The following is a 5,791-nucleotide window of genomic DNA, read 5'->3' as shown; positions in this document are numbered from 1 at the left end:
TCAAAATTAATCAGATAACTGGTAACTTTTATTGACTCATGGTTTTCTACAAATTCTAGTTCAAGAAAAGTATTTTGTGAAAAATAATAATGCTGATAGAAATATGTGGGCCAAGGAGGCCTAGGAAAACCATACTTTCATATGCTTTTCTTAAAATTTGAAAGTGTTAGAATAGTTTAAATGAGACCCAACTGTGGCATATAACCTGTGAAATTATAAGAATGTGACTTATTTTGCTAATGTAATCTAATAAAGATATTTGTGAATTGAAATTAAGAATAGTTTTATAAACCAAATGTATCAATGAAGACATACATATTTGTTTTATAAATTTTTATGTGTGACATACATTCTTTACAAAGAACTCTCACCAGTTTATACAGCAAATATTGGGAAATAATGATTTTGCCTTTGTCAATTATATTAGAAAGGAATATAATATTCTACGTGTTTTTAAAATGTAGTTTGAAGTTTTTCTTAAATTATTTTGGCAATCAATTGGACATAAATAAAAATCTACAGTACGTTTGTGAGATATTTTTAGCCAGTGATTAAAATGTTTTTAGAGCTCTACAAGAACATTTCCGAATGAATTCTTTTAAATTAATTTAAGTTTCTTTTTTATTTTTTATTTTTTATTTTTGGTTCTTTTCTAAAAGTTGCTATTGTCAATGTTTGTTGGTAGAGACCATCACATCCCATGATGACTAGTGTTCAAGTTGAGTCATAATGATAGTCTGTTATATTCAAATCAAGAATGACTATAGGAAAGCAGTCATTTTGCAAGCAAGCAACCTGCCATGTAATTGTGGGGAGGAGAGAGGAGAAAAGAAGCGTAAGTACAGACTCAGCTATGCTCTAAGAGTCTGTCCATGGATGTAAATAGGATAAGGATAAGCTAATTTTGTTTGCTTATTATTTTTTTTTACCTCTTAGTTTCCCTTTATTTTATTAAACTTTAAGAAAATAGTACAAAGAAAAAGACTTGGTTAGATTTAAACATACAATGTTTGATGTAATTCCCAAGTCAGCTTTAAAAGACTCCTCAGCACTGGAGGTACATCTCAGTGATACAGTGCATACCTTGGAGGATCAAGTCTGAGTTGATTCACTGCACTAAAATAAGTAAGTAAAAACAAAACTAAAGGTTGGTAATACAGCTAAGTGGTAGAACGTACATTTAGTACGTCCTAGGTTCAATCCCTAGCACCACAGAAAAATAAAAATTTAAAAGAACTGTCCCATAGAAATTAAATCTCAGATATAGTTATATAAGTTATGCAGATATTCAAATGGCCATTACAACTAACTAAAGTATAATATTAGGAATAAAGTTAATACTACTTTGTGTATTGTCATATTTCACCATTCTCTAAATGAAAGTGATTGCTACTTTCATTCTTCATAAAGATATCTGAATAATTACATAATTGTTTTAGAAAATGTAAAGGTTTGAATGGCAAGTGGAATATCAGTTTTTCTAATAACAGGCTGATTATAATGAAGCTTACTGAAAAAAATGTTTAAAATCTTTGTAGATGGTATTTATCCCAGAGATCTACTTTATTTAGTTTTTTAATAGGAAAATTTTTGTAACTTCATTTTAAAAGTTTATTTTTATTTTAGTAATGCTTAATATAAATGTGATGTTATGTAAGTTATAGTGTCTTCTTAAAGTGCACTGAAATTTATGGAATATAACATGAATTACTGAAAGAGCAGAGCAAGTTTGTTTATTTATTTATTTATTTATTTGCTTTTTTGAGATAAGGTCTCACTTAATTTTGTGTAATTTAGGCTGGCCTTCAATTCACAGCAATCCTTTGCCTCTGTCTCCAGAGTGCTGGGATTGTGCATGTTCCACTATACCTGGCTTATCATTTCTTTACTTTACTTTTATAGAATCCTTTTAGTAGACAAGCATCTGCTATTTATTTATGTTTGTTTGTTTGAGACAGGGTCTTGCTGCGTAGTTCAGGCTGGCCTGGAATTCATGGCAATCCTCCTGCCTCATTCTCCCAAATGCTAGAATTATAGGCAGGAGTCTCCACACCTGGCTAAGTGTCTGGTATTTAGTAGATAGGTACAACTTTGTTGGATGAAGGTAATATGCAGTGTGTTGTGAAGTCCAATAAGGTCAAACCCTTTTTTCACTTGCTTCTAGTTCTATGACTTTAATCTAAAGATCTCCTCTGAATCTCTTTTTCCTCAAGTGTTCAGTGGAATAATAATGACATCTCCTTCACATGGCTCATGGAAAGCATCCAGAACTAAGCCATGTGTTCCACGAATGTAGTTATAAACAAATTATGCAATTCTGTGACTTTGAATTTTGCTTTTACTGGCATATATGTTTTCCATTTAAGTGTACAGCTGTTATGCATGTGATGTGACCATTTGGGGATCCCAAAGACAGAAGTCCCTATTTAGAAAATTAAAATAAAAACCTTCTGGGTTGCCTGGTACTTCCTCACTTTCAGGGACTCTAGAGGAAATCTTACAGAGCTGTTGCAATAATGACAATCACATTACTCCCTCAAAGACTTCCATGACTCATTTTCTTGTTCCCTCATCACTTAGGTCCCAGGACTCTCCCGGCCTCTGCAATGGTGATGGTGAGCCTACCTCTAAATATCCCTCTTTAAGGAAGCAGGGGTGAGTGGTCCCTTCCTTCTCCTCCCACTGGTCCTTACTCTAGTTTTTCTCAAGTCATTTCCTTTGGCTAACAGCCTTTAGAACATCTCAAAGATTTGTGTACTGGTCTTCTTTAGATATATTATTTCTCTGGAATAAGTTCTAGAGTGAGGGGTTGCTAGGTTATGTGATAAGTATATATTGAACTTTGTAGGAAATTGCCAGGCTGTTGTCCTCAGTAACTATATCATCTTTCAGTTCTACGAGCATTGTATGGGAGTTTCAGTTGCTTTGCATCCTCTTCTATATGTGCATCACCAGTTAATTTTACCTTAGACATTTAAAAAATTTATTCTTTGTTTGTTTTTGAGACAGGGTCTCACTATAATTCACAGGGTGGTTTCAAATTTATGGGCCCAAGCAATCCTCCCACCTCAGCCTCCCAAGTAGCTAGGATTAGAGGCATGTACCACCACGCCAGGTTTACTTTAGACACTGTAATACGTATAAAGTGGCATGTTAGTGTGGTTTTAATTTGTATTTCCTTAATGAGTAATTATGTTGAACATCTTTTCTGTGAGCCCATTTGCCAAATATGACCTTTATTATCAAAGTGCCTATGCAAATCTTTTGCCCATTTTTTACAGGATTATTTGTTTACTTACTGAGTTTTGGTTGTTCTCTGTATACACTAGATGCAAGTCTTTTTTTCCCCTGGACTGGAGATTGAGCCAAGGATCTTGTAGACCTTGTAGATCTTGTGTTGCTAGCATTCTACCACTCTAGTACATCCACAGCATTTTTTTTGAAAACAGGCTCTCACTAAATTGTCCAGGCTGTCCTCAAAATCTTAATCTTCTTGCTTCAGATTCCCTAATGGATGAAACTACAGGTACACAGCCCCATACCCAGCTGTATACTTGTCCTTTATCAGCTATGCTTAAGCAATATTTTTGTGGATATTTCATGGATTGTATTTTTTGTTTTTGCTTCATTAGCATCTTTCAAAGAGCAAAATTTTTCATTTAGGTTCTGTACAATTTTTTTTTTTTGTCTTTTTCATTTTTATTGGTACCAGGGATTGAACTCACGACCGCCTGCTTGCAAGGCAGGTGCTTATGCCGCTGAGCTAAATCCCCAGCCCCTGTACAATTTTTTAAATGGATTATCATTTTGGTATTGCAACTAAAAATTCTCTAATTAAGGACACAAAGATTTTCTATGTTTTATTCTAAAAGGTGAATATTTTACATTTATGATCCATTTTAAGTCAATTTTTATATGTGAGCCACAAATGGAATTGTGGGGTTTTATTTTTTTGCAGATAGCCATAAAAGTATGTATTTTGTTCTATTTTCTTTAAGTCCATTTGAACTATCTTTGCAGTTTTGTCAGAATTCAGCTGATCATTCTCACCCTCTTTGTATTGGATTATGAATCTTCTGTTCTGTTCCACTGATTTATGTGTCTATCCTTTTGCTAATGTCACACAGTCTTGACTTCTGTAGATTTATAGTAATTCTTAGTAATTCTTTTTCAAAGTCATTTTGGCAGTTCCTATTTTTCCCCTACAAAATTGAGATTCAGCTTGTTGATTTTTACAGAAAAAACTATGAGAATCTTAATTGAGACCACATTAAATCTATTAATAGTTTGGAACAGAAATGATATAACACTGAATCTCCCAATCTTCATAAATGGTATATCTCTTCTTATTTGTATCTTTGGTTTTGTTATCAATGTTTTATTATTGAGCACACAGATTCTATACATATTTTGTAATTTTTTTAACCTAAATACTTAATGTACTTTGTTGCTTTTTGAAATACAACTTTAAAAATTTCTTCATTGGGGCTGGGGATTTAGCTCAGTGGCATAAGCGCCTGCCTTGCAAGCAGGCAGTCGTGAGTCCAATACCTGGTACCGATAAAAAGAAAAAAGACAAAAAAAAAAATTTCTTCATTATAAGAATATAAAAATACAATTGATTTTTGTTTTATATATTGATCTCATATAACATTGCTAAATTATTCTAGTATTTTTTTAATAGCTCATAGGGTTTTTCTGTGTAGACAATCTTGTCTCCTATAGAGATAGTTGTGTTTCTTCCTTTCCAATCTGTATGTCTTTTGATTTATTTTTCACAACTCATTATACTGGCTAGAACCTTCAAAATAAAGTTGACTACGAATTGTAAAAGTGGACATCATTTCCTTATTTGTGTTATCTAAATAATATGCCTATTTTCAAGTATAAATACTAGTTTTAACCACATTTCACTTTGCTCTAAAATTTTTTAACTTTATGAAGAGGTCTATTTGGCTTACTGCTCTAAATAATACTTAAAAATCCTTATAAGCAAAGGAAATAATATACTAAACATGATGTTAAAATATATTTGAAGAAAATTAAGCATAATTTCTTTGAAAAAAAAAAAAAAAACCAAATCAGCCTCTTGGTACTTACTATCATTTGTGTTCTTCCAGTGACTATACAGAAAAAAAGCAGAGATAAACGTACTCTATATATATATACTGCAGTCCAGGCCCTGTGCCTGCTCTGAATTGTCAATAAGGAGGCCTGGGAAAAATATAGCAAATCATAATCTCAACTAAAGAAGATCATTTGAAAACTAAAAGGAAATATAAAACCAGTATTAAAGGCTTTAAATTAATTTGTTTTATGGGCTAAGTAACATTGTGTAGTGACTTTATATTGTGTCAACTCAGCTCGTCTGGAACTTCTTGTCCCAGAATTCCCAGAACTGCATGGCTGTCACATAGAGTTGCCTATAAGAGAGATGTGGAATGCAGAAGCGAAGCAGCAACCGTAACAATCAAAAGCATAATGACGCCCCAATCTTCTAGTTCATCTTGCTGAGTGAGGCAGCAGCTCACAATATCCTCATCTCCTGCCCATTTCCTGGGTGCTTTCTTTCCTGGACTAGGTTAGATGCCATGAGAGACAGTATGAAACCTGTGCACTGCATTACTCCAAAAAGGTGTACTTCCTCTCTACCACCTCATGTCCAGCTATCCTTACCAACAGCTGGCTCCACATATCTTCAGTGGCTAGGGGCTCACCTGCAGGAACATTGTGTCCTTTACTTGTGACTTTATCCGCTCACCCCTCTTTTAGACACCTTTACCATAACATC

At 33.5% G+C, this 5,791-nt stretch overlaps 1 non-coding gene across 1 annotated transcript; it reads left to right on the top strand.

Moving 5' to 3' along the window:
• The first annotated feature begins 5,083 nt into the window (after nt 1-5,083).
• Nucleotides 5,084-5,218, top strand: LOC111755229 (small nucleolar RNA SNORA51). Its single transcript, XR_002789801.2, has one exon. It is a non-coding gene; the product is annotated as a small nucleolar RNA SNORA51 (small nucleolar RNA).
• The last annotated feature ends 573 nt before the right edge of the window (nt 5,219-5,791 follow it).

Source organism: Cavia porcellus, unplaced genomic scaffold (assembly GCF_034190915.1).
Source record: "Cavia porcellus strain 051 isolate PalLab524CR breed Dunkin Hartley unplaced genomic scaffold, mCavPor4.1 scaffold_27, whole genome shotgun sequence".
NCBI classification, from domain to species: domain Eukaryota; kingdom Metazoa; phylum Chordata; class Mammalia; order Rodentia; family Caviidae; genus Cavia; species Cavia porcellus.
Note: the sequence above shows the minus strand (reverse complement) of the source record. Positions and strands in the feature narration are given on the sequence as shown.